Source organism: Osmerus eperlanus, chromosome 18, assembly GCF_963692335.1.
Source record: "Osmerus eperlanus chromosome 18, fOsmEpe2.1, whole genome shotgun sequence".
Lineage (NCBI taxonomy): Eukaryota > Metazoa > Chordata > Actinopteri > Osmeriformes > Osmeridae > Osmerus > Osmerus eperlanus.
In genome coordinates, this window is record NC_085035.1 from 14935248 (window position 1) to 14950506 (window position 15259).

A 15259-nucleotide genomic window follows, 5' to 3' on the forward strand; every position below is an offset into this window, starting at 1 on the left:
TCACAGAGGTCAGACGTTTAAAAGCTGGCATTTATCATTGTGTCACTTTTAAATGTCATTATTGCTGAGCTGGTCTTGATTCAGTACATTAGAAAACAATTCAATGGGGAAGACTTTGCAAATCACACAAGCAAACACTAAAAACAATTAGCAATTTTTTTTATGGCCATAAGTAGTTGTCCATGTTGATTGGACTGTGTCTACCCATCTTTGTTGCTGCTCTGTAATTGAAGTACTAGGGGTCTGTAAAAGGACATCAAATGTTTGTGTGTACAGCATGTGCAGGCTCAAGTGATTAGTTAGTAGTGGTGGCGGACTAGCAAGAATGTGAGTTTGTGTGGCGTTTCTTTGGTGGGTGGGGGAAGGTTGCTTGTTTTTTTTTCTCTTCCTTTTTTAACAGTGGCAGAGAGGATTTAAAAATCATGGATGAGGTACCACGCGCACAACTCACTGACGGAAGATAATCCGATACTCTCAGACTCATGACCCACTTTCCAGGAGGAGGGCAATGGAGCCCCTTGGCCAGCCCTGGACCCTCCAGAAGGTGGAAGGAAGGAGGGGCCACAGACCCTGCCACCCAGTTGTTTTGTAAAAAATAAAGTTGATACATAGGATGGGGATTAAACGTCATTATTATTCAAGGCTTTTTTCAAAAACAACATTGATTGTTGCACAGCAAGGTTATACGGTATGTTTATTCATGGTATACTTAAAACAAGTCAGAGTTTTGAGAAAGAGAAACTGTATTTGGGTTGACCGTCTATCGAGACTAATCTGATGTCGATAGCTACTCAGGGAGAAGTCGACCATGCTTGGCCCAGACCTGTCCATCCTATCAGATGCTTGACCGTTAGGCTTTTGGATGCCCCTGCGGCAGTTTAGCTTTTTACCCACCACCATACCTGCCATAGTGACAGTTTCAGCCACCTCCAACTCAGACCAGGCTGGGACCAATGAAGAGACAACAGCAATCCAAGCTATTTCCAAATAAAAGTAGTGAATTTAGAAGAGATCCACCAGTCCAAATGAAATGAAAAGAACAGCTTCCCCTCACCTTTGTCTTTTCTATCAATAAACATAGTGACTGCAATCATGATATGCAGAGCATGCAAATGTGTCAACAAACACATTACGGGGGCCTATCTTTTTTTTCTTCTTCTATTTATTTTATGCCCCCCCCTCCCCCTTTTTTCAGAAAACATATCCCCACATGGTCAGCATGATGCAGTGCCGGTCTTACTTCTCTCTTTATCTTAATCCCTGGCAGACTTGAAGTGTCTGGCATCAGGGCAAAATCCCAAACTGGAGAGGAACGCGTTGGGAGACATAATCCCCTTACTCATAGACTCTAGCTGCCCTCGATTCACCTCTCCCAAAGTAGGCCAGGGACCAGGAGCCACAACAGAGGCAAACAGATTCACCCACCCAGTTCTTGGGGCAGAGCGTCAACACGCTTCCAGGATACACACAAACATGCACATTTCTTTTTGCTAAAAGCTGATGTACATACACACACATATACACTTTCTCTTGCTTTGTCCACCACACTGGACAAACACAGACAGACAAACACAAAGACAGAAGGACAAAGCCCCTCTCCAGTGCCTTTTCCAAGCAAAAAGTCCTGCTCCCCCAGATTAGATGGCACTTTCTTCAAATGCAGTGGCAAACTACATGGACAAGACTTACACGGAGATTACAATTACATTATATTGTCATTTTTTGTCTCTATTGAGAGGAATTCACAAAAACATCCAGAAGTTTTTGAAACCCAAACTCCTTTGTGGGGCAATAAGAAAAACAAATTATATAACTATGGAGATGGTTGGGAACACATTCATAGATTATTAATTGTCATGAGGTACCATCTTTGCAAGGCGGCTGTGAGAATGGGGATACTAGTGCCTTGGTTGCTGGAACTGTCTTCTTGGAAACCAGTGTTTAATGGCTACCTTGATAACAGGTGTAACTAAAACCATGATGGTCCTTTGACAGAGTTCCTTTAGCATCTGGTCAATGGTCAGATCCCCCCGCTACCTGGTAATGTAATACAAGGAGTTGGTCTACCAAACAGACACACACTAACACAGACACAGCACACACATGAATGATCTGATGCATCAATTTAGGTTAAAAATATGTTCTTACTTATTGTTCAAGACTAACAATAATGTTTTTTTCCCAAAAGAAAAACTTTACAACATTGAAATCTATAAAATAAAATGTTCTAAACTCCAGTGAACTTGAATTTGATTGAGTACACTTTTGTCAAGACTGCCACCCTCTGGTAGCAGAATTAAACTACAGTTATGCATGGACGTAAAGAACATTAAGAATGACCAACCGTCCAAACGTATATGAAAGCATCATAGGGCATTCAATTATATACAGTAATTTGGAGTTTACATATATTCTCTACAGAATAACATAACAATTTTTCAAATTGATTTTCAGTGGGAAATTTAGAGACCATCAATCATATTACTTTGACATTTTTGGTCATTTGGACAAGGGATAATATTCTCATAAAGATTTAACTTTTTCAGACACATAAATTCCACTTAAAAGTCCATTAAGAACAAAAAGACTAGAAAAGGACAAACAAAACAACAAACTAAATGAAAATAACAATTAACTAAAAAAATATGGATTTGGAGGGAATTGCAGTAAGGCATAAAACATCTAGTCAATCTTTTTGAAAGTTATTCCACTATGTTTGAGCCTCTGACACACTGTGTGCTCTTTCCTATTGCATACAAGAGATGAATAGGTCTTCCAATCCAGAAAGTAAGCTGCTGTGAGCGCTCTCAGCCAGCTTACTGAAATAGGCGACATTATGGGAAAGCCCAAGAGGACAAAAGTCAGAAGCAAAATGCCCATTAGTGGGAGGAGATTGGCAGTCGAGAAGAATTGTCTTGGGGATTGCTATGGCAGAGCTGGAGTTTTAGGAGGTTTTAGAGGTGGGTTAAAAAACTTCAACTCCTGCTGGATCCCTCGCATGCACTGTGGAGCAGGGATAACAATGCTAAGGATTTAAAAACTCATCCAACTCTCTCTATTGCTGTCCCAACTGCCCTCCCTTTACTGCCCTTCTCCGAGTCTCCCATGCTGGACTGGCATTTGGGAAGACTTTTTCATTAAACTAATTGGTTTTCTCTGCCTAAAGGCAACCCTCCCTCAATCGTTATTTCTGGTGAGAGATCGTTTTCCTGTTAGCGTCAACTGGCACTGAATATTTGGCCAGATCCTAAGCTAGTGCATTACATCCTGCTTATAGACTGCCCTCCTTTCAAGGCTCTCTGGGCTGGTAAGCTGTCCATCTGGGCTTATTCTGATATGACTTTTACATTTCTCTTAATAATATGAGGGAAATTGTCTGCATAATGGCACAAACAACAATTTAAGGCAGGCAGGTACTGGCAGACACTGTAGTAGAGTGGCCTTAACAGAGTTAGCATGAGAAATTAAAAAGATAGTCAGTCAAACATATGAACAAGAACAGAGTAACAAAACACTACAGTAATGACAATGTGGCAGATGGTTTTATTTTGTCTAAATGGATAAAAAGGAAACACTTTTGAGAGCCAACTTTAAAGCTAATATTGGCTTATCACATCTTATTTTGACTTTGATTTTGCCTTGCAAGTCTTATATGCTGTTCTCTTTTTTAGTGAGGAAAATAAATAACTAAAAACTTTATCTATGGTCTATGGCTGCAGGATTAAGACCAAAACAAAGAAAAAAACAAGGGTCCTCTTGGGAAAAACTGCTTATTTTTGGTATATTTGAAGAAAACATACTTTAGGACTAATTTGTTTAAAATATCTGGTCTTACTGTCAAGTAAGTTCCCAAAATGTGAATAATAAAATACTGGTAAAATGAGTGTTCATATCCATTATTCGAGGACCATATTATTCTTACACAAAAATGCAAAACAAAATGAGTTTCCTTGCAAACAAATCTTAAAGGAATAAAAGACAGGAAACAAACTAATCAATCCAAGTAACAAACAATCCAAGTAACAAAAAAAAATATTCATGTCACAACTTTAATGTACCACACGCTGAGAAAAATAATACAACAAACAAACAACACACGTTTACATTAAATATATCATGAGCCAACACAACATTTGAAAATAAACCCACAGCATCCTTTTCAATATTCCTTTTGAAAAAGTGGTCCTTTTTATGCAACCCAAAAGTCAAGAGGTATGTTAATCGCACAACAACAACATAAGCCAAGACACGTGCCTGAATATCTGCTTAATTCTGGCTCTGCATCTTCATTCTTAGAGATGCTATACAAAGATTAAATGCTGAAAAAACCTACTGTTCCTGATGATGATGGTTTATATTAAATTACTGAAGAGCTACATTTGACAGGTGCAATCAACAATGATCTTTTAAGCTTATGCATCAGACAAATTATACATTTATATGTATTTTATTAAGATGGGGAGGGGGTGTGGGGGGCAGAAGTGCATGAGTATAAACAACTATTCATTAATGTTGACAGTGTTCTCGAAGATTTGTATCTCATTAAATAAAGAGTTCCTGAAGCCTGAATCCCCCACATGTACCCGAGTCCTGAACCAACTGGGGAGGGGCATATCATGGAATAAATTACAGTAAATATTTCCTTATATGTTAAGAGCATTTGGAGAAAGGGATTGTTTGAGGGAGGAGCCACAGAGGAGGTTAAGTGTTGAAAAGCCCAAGACTCAACGACACTGCAGGACAAAACAATAGGATTTTCCTCAGCACGCCACAACAACTTAATGCCCAATTGTGGGTCAGGTGTAATTTTAAAAAGTGACTCAAAATCCCTTTTCAAAAACACCCCAAAAAACATCTTGGGGTTTGACTTAAAAACACATTAAAGAGACTATATGATCTTCTAGCATAAAAGGCGATATATTTATTACATATGGGAACTTGGGCTTTGGACTTTGGTGTATGTCTGTCCTTTATAGCACACTATTTTTTATTATAGAAAGATTATGATGATGTTCTTGATGGTATTTGTGCGCAATGGTATAGTGAGAGACATGTACCATGCAAAACTAAACACACACTCCTTGTGGCCCCACTTCTACATTTCTTATTTCTTAGAGGTCAGCCATGCAGTGGCTGTATGGATATAATCCCTTTTGTAATGTGAATTATGTGTTTTGTGTAAAAGAGAAGATATATAGAGACAGGAAAGAGACGTTTGGGAAAGTTTGCAAGTATTAATTCAAACACTAAGATGAGTCAAGATGACAATAATGACTGTGAAGAATAGACTTGTTGTCTTGAATGCTCATGCAGCCACAAATCAACCCATGAACAGTTTAATATAATCTACACCAACGCCATAACATGCAATCTTCTCACACACAAAATCCTTTGTTCTCAACAAGTTAATCCAGAAAAAAATTATTTTATGTCAAAAATAGGAGGAACAAATGCAAAGAAAAAGAGTAATACAGAAAACAAAATGGTTGTCACAGCTCTGATTCTCATGGAAATTGGCATACTCACAGACATACACAACATTTAAACATTTGTTCATTGTGTGAGCCATCACAGGTAAATTATCCATTCAATAATCTAAATCAGTCAAATTACATGTACATTCCATAAACTGCAGGTTTATTTTTAAAATGTGATCATGCATGTCATTTTGTGGCACATTTTCTGTTCACTATTCATGATTTGCAAATGTGAGTTTTCTGTTTACAGTCAGTGACAACAAAAAGGTTGAACACAACTTAAATTGGTATATAAGAAGAATTTCCAGGGTTGATACCATACTAATCGTAGTATGTTGTCGATTTGTATGACTGGGCATCCTGATCCGTTTATGGACCTTTTGTGCCCTCTTGTGGTATTACAGTTTATTTCAACAAATACATTCTCCTCCATAGAATTGAACACAATTGTTTGGATAATTATAAGGGTCAAGCATATGGCTTGAAACCCTATTGCGTTTGACACAAATCTAATGATAAATCTGAAGTTGTTCGTCAAATCAGCACAACTTTCACCACTTATCATGTCCATATAAGTACTTGGAATATGCCACATGAAAATTTCAATAAGAACGTCCAGGAGTGGGAGTTAAAGGATTGGCTTAACACAAATTGGACAATAGGTTTGTACGACTTCATGCAGCGTCAGCGGCACCGACAGCCCTACCGCAGCAAAATATGTCTAATAACTCAGACATATTTTGGTGAATCCATAGACTATATATATAATGGATGTGGTCATCGTGATGTCACCCATTGGTTTGTGAAAGCCCGTTTTGAAGCCTCGATTTTTACTTCCTGGTCGCCATCTTTGTTTTTTTGAGCCAGAAATGACCAAATTTGGACAAGAAGGCGGAGTTGGGAAGGGGCGAAGGGCGGGAGAAGCCGAGGACACGTTGCATACCCTCCTCACTAACGGCCTTTCTCCTCTATGCCCCTGGCTAGTAGACCTGTCAATCAAGCCATCCAGGGCCGGCCCTAGCACATTTGGCGCAACGATTTTGCACGAAAACGGAATTGCAACTTTCAAACGCTATTTTGACTTGCAAGACTGCATTTCTTTCAAATAAACACAATAATGATCCCAACGATGAACAAACATTAAATAAAGAACGAAATCCCTGAGAAAATGTCACGTCTGTGCTGAACAACGCTCCGGCCACGCCCCCCTGTTCAACGGTGCACACACGGTGCACGGTCACATTCACTCCCTCATCGCCTCACACACACACTCTGGCCCAGCCGCGGGGGCTCGGATGGAATGAATGAATCAATAAATTACACTACTAACATAACATGGAAAAGTTTTTGACAGGCCTCCCACGTAAACGCAAAGCAGAGGGTGAAGCATCGCCAAATGTGCTTCCAAAGCAATTTCCTTCCAAGGCAAAGACTAGAAAATATGATGACACATATCTTGTCTTTGGCTTCACCTGTAGCTAGCCTACACAGGCACAAATGTGCTTTTTTGCAAAGTCTGCCAACATTCAATCGACCATATTCGGCGTCAAACTATTGTGGCGCAAAAATGTACCAAAGGGGGGCCCAGTACAGAAAGTCTGGGAACCAAACGCCTCACTGTGCTAGCATGTTTTGATAACACCAAGGAGGTACGTACCCCTTCCGTTTTCGCTCATTTTACCCTAATGTTAGATTTTTTTTTTATGTCAAAATATCGGTTGGAGATATAAAAGGGGGTGCAAAAAAAACTGCCCACCAAAAAAAGGGCAATTTTTTTTGCACCCCCCCTCTGAGTGGCGCCCTAGGCGACCGCCTATACCGCCTGTAGAAAAGACCGCCCCTGAAGCCATCCATGGCCCCAAATATACCGATCTTTGAGGCCTAATACCTACATAATTATCAAATTATTTTCAGATAGACCACCAGGACATGGATAAGACACAGATTTTTTTTATTTTAAACTTAATATTTCATGAGAGAAGTTGCCGATTTTTGAATGGAAGTCAATTGGAGCCAGAGTTTTTTGGAGCCAGCCCCTGGCGACCATCGGCGGTATTGCACTTTAAGACATTTCCGCATTGCCTTCATTTTTCAGCCCCGGAGGTTGCCCCCTGGTCAAATCCTTGCAGGTCGAATCCTTCCAGGATATGTTTCATAACAATGCTGAACCCCGTGTGTAAAACTATTTTGAAATCGCTCAATAGGTGGCGCCACCTTTTCCATAAATGGGCCATAAATGGGTCCATAAATCTGTGACAGTTAATCCAAACATAATAAACTTTATGGATATTTATGTTGAACTAACTTTGTAAAAGAAAGTCGTAAAATGGGAAAAAAGGGGGCCATAAATCCATATCAGAGAAAAATCATTTAGAAAGGGACAACTTTGAGGTGAGGTCTGTTCACCAGCTATGCTTATCAGGCCCATGCTTTCTTATAAGTGTAAGTCTAGTCTTTAGTATCACTGTGCCAAATAAGATAAATTATCAAGCTGTGTTGGTTGATTCAACTTCATGGTTCTGGAGAAGAACACCTTCTATTTCTGTTACCAGTAGCATTAGCTTTGGCCAAACTAATCACAGAATGTCTTCTTAAAGGCTCCGTCACACCATAACGTTCTGGTTAACGTTCTCTGAAAGTTCTAAACGTTCAATTTTGAGCGTTCTAGGGCGAGGTGGACACATCTGGCGTGTGACTAACGTGTGACTATAACGCATGACTAGCGTGGGACTGACGCATGAGGAGTGTGTAACAGCGACCAAGTAAGACACCCCTGAAAACTATTAGCGTGTGACGACGTGTCACTGGGTCACGACGACGTGTGACGAAAGCAAACGATGAATAACAACCAAGTAACGCTAGGGTAACGACTGACTAACGATAGCCAAACACAACGTTAGTCAAGCGTCCACAAACGTTCTTCAGCGTTATCCAGCGTTTAAAATAAAACGTTGAAGAACCCTTGTCTCCATGAGAACTTTTGTGCATGTTCAAAAAAAATTTTTGGGACCAGCGTTCTCCGACGATTACCAGCGTTACCAGCGTCCACACAACGCTCTTCTGGCGCTATACCAGCGCTATACCAGCGACCATGGACGAATACCAACGTTTCCTCTAACGTCATAGAACGTTGACCAGAACGTTATGGTGTGACGGGGCCTTTACAGACAGTCAAGTCTTTACAGACAGTCAAGTCTGTTTCATTCATTTGTGTTTTGTTTCATTCATTTGTGTTTTGCTAAAACTTTGCCTCAAGGACAGAGGGTAAAGGTATAGCAGCTAAATTGGTCAATAGGTAGCTAGCTAGAGATCGAGTTTCAGGGTACTTGCCGCCGAGTGAGACCCTGGCTTTGTTTACATAATTAGGGCCATTGTCAGCTGCGCCTTTAGCATATTTAAGGCGGCTAGCACTGCAGAGGCAGCCTCGGTGCACGAAAACTCGGTCGAACAAAGACAGGGAGGCTACCTGCGGGAGTCCACCGAGGATGGCCGACGAGGCGGATCACCTCTTCTGATAAGTATCACCCTATTTGTATTCTAATCCACCTAGAACATATTCATAGCTAGCATGTGTTTCTTCAGCATTCCCGTTCATTACACTACTCGTAGACGTAGATATATCACAAAGTATATACGGTCAACTTCTAACCTTCACTACCTATCCAGATCTTCTCCACCTGCCCTCTCTCTTTCTATAGGGCTCTGGAACTGCCAGTCTGCTGTGAACAAGGCAGACTTCATCCCAGCGTTTGCATCTCATGCTTCTCTTCATGCCCTTGCGCTGACAGAGACATGGATCCGCCCTGAGAACACTGCAACTCCAGCTGCTCTCTCCGTCAACCACTCCTTCACTCACTCACCCCGCTCAACCGGGCGGGGTGGTGGGACAGGGTTGCTTCTTTCCCCACATATTAAATACACATCCACACCACTCCCTGTTACTGCCAAATCATTTGAACACCATTATGTGATGCTAACTGATCCTATCAAAGCATGCTTAATTGTTCTTTATCGCCCACCAGGCCCGCTAGCCGACTTTGTGGAGGAGCTGGACATGCTCCTCAGCGTCCTCCCGGATGATGGAACCCCCCTGATAGTCCTTGGGGACTTCAACATCCACCTCCAAGGAACGCAGGCTGTCGACTTCTTGTCTCTCCTGACCTCCTTCGACCTGACGCTGCTGAGCACACCGGCGACCCACAAGGCAGGCAAACAGCTAGACCTCATCCTGACACGTAACTGTATCACTGACTTAACCTCTGTAACCCCACTGCATATTTCTGATCACTACTTTATCCAATTCTCTATCTCTCTCCCTCCAACTCCTTCTACCTCCCCTCCCCTTGTAACTTTCCGGCGCAACCTCCGCTCCCTATCCCCCTCCCATTTCTCCTCTATTGTAACATCCTCCCTCCCCCCCATTGACGAGTTCTCGTCCCACCCCACTAACACTGCCACGACACCTTGTTAACAACTTTAACTGCATCACTTGACTCTCTCTGTCCCCTGTCAACCAGGCCTGCACGATCTTCTCCCTCCTGCCCGTGGCTTACGGATGTTATTCGTGAAGAACGGTCCACCCTTCGGGCAGCTGAGAGGAGATGGCGCAAGTCCAAAGGCGGTCTGGACCTTGATAAGTATCACTCCCTCCTCAAAGCCTTCTCTTCTCACATAACTGGTGCTAAAACCCTCTACTTTCTGAACAAAATTAACTCAGCTTCAAACCCCCACAAACTTTTTTCTACCTTCTCCACCCTTCTTAACCCACCTCCCCCACCCCCTCCCTCCACCCTGACAGCAGACGACTTCTCCTCCTTCTTTGAGAAAAAAGTCGCCGACATTAGCAGTCGGTTCCCTAAACCCACCTTTCCTACCCTCTCACCCTCCATGACTGACCCAACTAAATGTCTAAACTCTTTTTCTCCCCTGTCTGAGGCAGAGATCTCTGACCTCATTCTCTCTCATCGCCCCACCTCCTGTCCCCTTGATCCTATCCCCTCCCCTCTCTTTCAAACCATCTCCCCCTCCATCATAACTTTTCTTCTCCATGTCCTAAACTCCTCTCTTACCTCTGGCACCTTCCCCTCTGCCTTCAAACAGGCTAGAGTTACCCCTCTACTCAAAAAACCCTCCCTTAACCCTGCCGTCCTCCAGAACTACAGACCGGTATCACTGTTACCCTTCCTTTCAAAAACAATTGAACGTGCTGTATCTAACCAACTGTCTAACTTTCTCTCTCAGAACAACCTGCTTGACCCCAACCAATCGGGCTTCAAGACTGGCCACTCCACAGAGACTGCCCTCCTTTCAGTCACCACTGCCCTCTGCTGGACCTTTCTGCAGCGTTTGATACGGTTAACCACCAGATCCTGCTCGCCAGACTTTCTGAGATGGGCATCACTGGCACTGCACTCCAGTGGATCTCATCCTACCTGTCGGGAAGATCCTACCAGGTTTCCTGGGGAGGCAAACTGTCAGGACCTCGCCAGCTCTCCACTGGTGTCCCACAGGGCTCCGTCCTTGGACCCCTCCTCTTCTCTCTGTACACCACCTCACTTGGACCAATCATCACCTCCCATGGCTTCTCCTACCACTGCTACGCTGACGACACGCAGCTGTACCTGTCGTTCCCCCCGACCGATCCGGGGATCTCAGCTAGGATTGAGGCCTGCCTCACAGACATCTCCGCCTGGATGACCGAGCACCACCTCCAGCTGAACCTCGCCAAAACAGAACTTCTCATCATCCCGGCTAAACCCTCCATCTCCCACGATCTCTCAATCACCCTGGGATCTGCAACGGTGACCCCATCATCCTCTGCCAGGAACCTTGGGGTTACCATGGACGACGAGCTCTCCCTCACAGGCCACATTGCTGCGGTCTCCCGGTCGTGTCTTTCACCCTCTACAACATCCGGAAGATCAGGAGATACCTGTCTGAGCACTCCACCCAGCTGCTAGTCCAAGCACTTGTCCTCTCCAAGTTGGACTATTGCAACTCGCTGCTCGCTGGTCTCCCAGCATGTGCAACCCGCCCTCTTCAGAGGATTCAGAACGCAGCGGCCCGCCTGGTCTACAATCTACCCAGACGCTCCCATGTTACCCCGCTCCTCATCTCTCTCCACTGGCTACCTATCATGGCCCGTATCAGATTCAAGACCCTGGTATTGACCTTCCGAGCGGTGAACGGGACTGCACCCGTCTACATCAAGTCTCTCCTGCAGCCTTACACCCCCACCCGTCACCTACGGTCTTCTTCAGACAACCGCCTGGTGGTCCCACCGCTCAAGACCGCCCGGTCCCAACACAAGCTCTTCTCCTGTCTGGCCCCCCAGTGGTGGAATCAACTCCCCACCTCCATCAGAGACACTGACTGTCTCTCCACCTTCAAGAAAAGGCTCAAGACGCACTTGTTCCGGGAGTACAACGGTACTTAGGAATGGTTCGCTTGACCCAATGTTAGTTTCCTCAAGGATCACAATGACTCTTGCTTAGAGACTTGTTGCTCTTGTGGTTAGTGGTAACTGATTTAAATTTTTGTACTCGCTGTGATATATTGTTTTTATTATTGTTGCTTGCTTTTTCCACAGGTACACTGGCACTTATAGCAGTTCATGTTGTTTAATTGTAACTTGTTTAACTACATGCTCTTATGGTTCTTCCCTTTGGCACTTACTTTGGTTGTTCACAATGTGTGCTTCATGTTTTGGCTACTCGCGATGTTTTTTGGCTATCTTGTTGTTATGATCAGTGACCTATGCACTTTGTAAAGCTCTCTCTTGGAAGTCGCTTTGGATAAAAGCGTCTGCTAAATGAATAAATGTAAATGTAAGTCAGCCCACCCTCCCCAGAAAGACTTCTGTGTGTACATGTCCCTAAACTCGTGCATGTAGCAAGGGCCTGGATGTGTCTGAGATTTTGAAGAGCACGCACGCGCCAGGTGTGACTTGACTGAGCAGATTGCAGTAGCATTTAGCCAACTATACATATTTCAATTATTCACAATAAATCTATTTTTAATCTTACATTCAACAACTTCTTAAATGTTGTTGTAGAAATCAAGACGTCCGTAGAAGGTAGTAGAAAAAGGAGTCGAAGACAAAATATCTTTCAACAGCTCAAGGCAGCTTGATGGTTTATTTCGGAATGGCAATAGCGCATTCACAAGACATACAGAAAAGACAAAGACTCAATTCCCCAAACATCATGTTTTATAGGCTAAATGAGAATAATCCCCCGCCCTGGATGATATGACGGCACTATCTCCGAAAGTCCCTAGATTTCCTAGTATTCTAACTTCCTCCCCCCATCTTTACCTTTTAGGCACTGTTTTGGCTAGTAAAGATGTTGATGAACTTCTCCACAGCTAAATCCCCCATCTTCCAAATCCTCCCCCTCTAATGTCCCAGGCCTACGGCCTTGGATCCCATCATAACAGACTTTGTGTCTCTCTCTCCTAATTCAGCCTGGTTCAGCATAACCGATTACTATTGGCAATGACAGTGGTCCCTTGAGACATACTTCTTGGTAACTTCTCTCTAATTCCCTACCCCCTCTCTTACTCCCCCTTTATTTCTTGACAGGCCCTCTTGAGCCTAACGACCCCAACATAGGCTGTTGTGCAATAACAGCCTATTTCCCTCAGACTATCATTTCCTTTCTCACACTTAGTTTTGCCAATTCAAGTCCCCCACCAGACATTCCCTTTGGTTTGGAGAAAACCAGTTTCAAGCGGAGTTTATCAACTGCGCAGTGATTTTCACCTACGCAGTTAGGAGTCAGCCATTTTAGGCCCCAGAACCTAGCCTGGGTTAACCTTTGCTAGTTTGCCTTGCCACCCCATAATCAATCTCCCACGACAATGTGTTTACTAAACATTATCAAGAGTCTTCACATGTTTGTATAGGAGTATCGGTTTTATGACTAGAGGATGAATGTTAGATGATTTTCTGTCAGAGGATGGGCCAAGGAAAGCACCACGATGAAAAGAGTTGACTTTGTTTATTAGATCGAGCGGCTCGGATCAGGTCACCACGACAGGCAGAGTGGTTGGCATGAGTGAGAAACATGTCGCTCAGAAGTCCTTTATATAAGGCTGGACAGTACAAATGTAGTAACCACCAAAAAATGCACTTAAACGATACACATTCCACAACTTAATGCACAGGAGAAACAACACACAGGTGATGCGTCATAACTCATTGTTTGTATTGTATTATTCTCTGCATCTTGCTCTTTCCCAAAGGTTCAACAGAGCACATTCCCTGATCTATATGTGTATTGTCAAAGGCCCGCTACGTGACCTCTTGACCACAGCAAGAGACAACCTCACATATGTATAGAAAATCTGCATATCAATGAATAAAGCATTATTTTAGCATTAGCAATAAATGATGTTTCCCTTTCATTTAATTGTTTTTGGAGAAATGAAGTTGCCATTGAATATGGTAACATACGCTAGTGTCTTACTCGTATGTGGAACAGATGAAATCCCGAAGTCAAAATACAATTGTTTGATGGACATTAAATATGTGCAAAAGGTGTACATTCTCCAATATACAAATAAATCCACCATATTGGATTCAATTCACAAAGATTTTTTGTCTGACGTATCCCAAACATACAGAAACAAATTTCAAGTCAAACGGACCTATGGTTAATTGAAGTTTGTTTACATAACCTGGAACTTCTTTGAACAGAAATTGATGGTTGAAACACAAGGAGAAAAATGCAGTGTGTTTTAGTGTGACATGATGTTTGCGATTGCGACTTTGTTAGGCAGCCATTATCAAAGTCTTAACAAGCTAGTGTGTCTGTTAAGCAAATGTTAAAACGTCGCAGAGAAAATGGCCAATGATAAAACAGCCAATTTTGCAATTAAAAGGATACATTTTTCAAAAGAAAATCGACTACTCCCAAATGTAAAAGTATCTCAAAGTAATCCTAAATATTTTTGTAATCTGTAAACTCCTCGAATATTGACTTCTGTAATACGATTTAAAAAAAAATGCCAGTAAAGTAATGGATTACAGTTAAAACTAGAGACGGTACAATTTCTGGGGAAATTGTAGGGTGTGCTTGCTTGCGTCGGTTGTAGATGGGTCCGTTAGTATGAAACAAGCTGAACCCCCTTTGAAACAAGCTGTTCTAACAACGTTGTCGCCAGCAGTATTTTTCAGATGGAATCGCGATTCAAGATTTTGATTTAAGTAAGGGGAGTGCCGAACATGTTCTGTTGCCGTTTGACTTTCTAAACAGCTGTGCAGATGTTTTTGTAGTGTCTCGCGTAGGCTACAGCGTTGCAGTGAGCTACACTGGTTTGAAACGACAGGTAATGATAATTTCACCCACAAATCGTTTACTTGTAATCTAATGTCATAATAAATCCTACAACAAAAACGTATTTGTGAGGAATGTTTATTTTAACGATTGAAAACAGATGCATCATAGACCACTGTTATGTGTTGCCCGGGCAACAGAGGCTAATGTCATGATGCTAATACTTCAGTGAAATAGTAAACTACTGTTTCCGAAAGTAGATGTACTTCCTTAATAATATCAGCTTATATTGTACATTACACATCACAATTGTGTGTCATATCACAAAGTAAAATTAGTAAATAGTTATCACCCTGGCCTCTTTGCTTGTGGCGTTTCTGCAGCTGCCTTGCAGTAAAGTAGTTAGGTTAGCTATCTCCCAGAAGTTAACGAGCTGCTAAACTAATGTTCTGCTGGAGGTAGTCACGCGAGTTTTCGTGACGTTAGTAACGTCAGTGACTGTGG